This window comes from Triticum aestivum, chromosome 3B (genome assembly GCF_018294505.1).
Source record: "Triticum aestivum cultivar Chinese Spring chromosome 3B, IWGSC CS RefSeq v2.1, whole genome shotgun sequence".
In the NCBI taxonomy this organism is placed as follows: Eukaryota; Viridiplantae; Streptophyta; class Magnoliopsida; order Poales; family Poaceae; genus Triticum; species Triticum aestivum.
Window position 1 is genome coordinate 192466794 of NC_057801.1, and position 2130 is coordinate 192468923.

The following is a 2130-nucleotide window of genomic DNA, read 5'->3' on the forward strand; positions in this document are numbered from 1 at the left end:
CTTAACCTTCACCTTGTTCCTCAAGGTTTTCTCTCCACCTTGGTGGCGAAACCTACCCTTACGGATCAGATCATCAAAGCACAGAAGGTAGATCCAGGAATTTCCCGCATCAAGAGAAACATCAAGAAAGGAGTTGCAAATTGTTTCTCCATTGATGATCAAGGGGTCGTATACTTCGGGAATCGACTAGTGGTTCCCAAGGTGCAAAACCTGAGGCGATTGATCCTTAAGGAAGCTCATGAATCTCCTCTCACTATTCATCCCGGTAGTACTAAGATGTATCAGGACCTACGCCAGAGGTTCTGGTGGACTAGGATGAAGAGAGAAATTGCTCGGTATGTTGTTAATTGCAACGTCTGCCGTCGTGTAAAAGCAGAGCATCAACGGCCTGCTGGCACCCTTCAACCCTTAGCTATTCCTGAATGGAAATGGGATAAAATTGGTATGGATTTCATTACCGGTTTTCCCAGGACCAAGAGAGGGCATAATGCTATCTTCGTCGTTGTCGACTGCCTTTCCAAAGTAGCTCATTTCTTACCTGTTCGTGAGAGTATAACTGCTAGTCAGTTGGCAGACTTATACATCTCCCGAATAGTGTCTCTCCATGGTGTTCCTTTGGAAATTAACTCGGATCGAGGAAGTCTTTTCACCTCTCGATTTTGGGAAAGTTTCCAAAATGCTATGGGAACCCGCCTTTCCTTTAGCACCTCTTTTCACCCTCAATCGAGTGGTCAAGTGGAACGCGTCAACCAGATTCTAGAAGACATGCTTCGAGCCTCTGTTATCTCATTCGGAATGGATTGGGAGAAGTGCCTTCCATTTGCCGAATTCGCTTACAACAACAGCTATCAATCTAGCTTGGGTAAAGCCCCTTTTGAAGTTCTCTATGGGCGACGGTGTCGAACACCCCTTAACTGGTCAGAGACCGGGGAAAGACAATTCTTTGGCCCGGATATGATTCAGGAAGCAGAAGAGCAAGTTCGCATTGTTCGTGAAAAGTTGAAAACAGCCCAATCTCGTCAGAAGAGTCAATATGACTGAAAACATAAGGCTATGACTTTCGAGGTTGACGAGAAAGCTTACCTTCGGGTTACTCCTCTGAAGGGAACCCATCGTTTCGGTATCAAAGGCAAATTGGCTCCTCGTTACATTGGACCTTTTCGCATTCTCGCTAAATGAGGAGAAGTTGCCTACCAGTTGGAACTACCTCCGCACCTCTCCAGAGTCCACGATGTCTTCCACGTTTCTCAACTCAGGCGTTGCTTCTCGGATCCTATCCGTGGAGTGGACCACGAAACGCTTGATCTCCAAGATAATCTCACATATCGAGAGTACCCCATTCGTATCCTCGATCAGGCCGAGCGTACGACTCGACATCATAATATCAAGTTTCTCAAAGTACAATGGTCGCACCATTCTGAGGATGAAGCAACTTGGGAAAGGGAGGATCGTCTTCGACTCGAGTACCCCGCCCTCTTTCCGGAGGAACCCAAATCTCGGGACGAGATTCTTTTGAGTGGGGGTGAGTTGTCACACCCTAGCTAGTTCATGCATTAGAGTGTTGCATCATGTTTATTCTTTCATCAGAAACCTGAAATGGGGATGACAGAACCCCCAGTCCCCTCTGAAACCAATTAGGGTTTACTAAAAACTTTTTCAATGAACCTGAAATGCCCTTCTAAAATGCCCATCATTTTTGTCTTGGTTCAGAACCTCTGCCAAAAGTGATGCACATTTTCCTAGGCCATCTTAGGGTTTTTGAATTAAATCATAGATATTTGAATTTGGGCATTTAAAATTATATAAAATATTCAGATGCTCAAATATCCCCAAACTAAAATGTTTCATGTTGGAAATAATCCAACTATGGACCAGGAGTAGTTTGGTGATTTTAGGAGTTGCCTAAGTATTTTTAATAATTCAACAAAGTTGCAGAAGTATTAAAAATACAGAAAACAGAGAAAAATGGAAAAACTTACCTGGCGCCAGCACCCGGCCCACCTGCCGGCCCAGCCCAGCGCCGCTCCAGCGAGCTGCTTGCCGGCCAGGCAGGCAGGCAGGTGCCCGACGGCGACCGCAGCGCGCGCCACGCACCTGCTCGCCGCCTCGCCGCTCCCCTCGCCCGGTGAC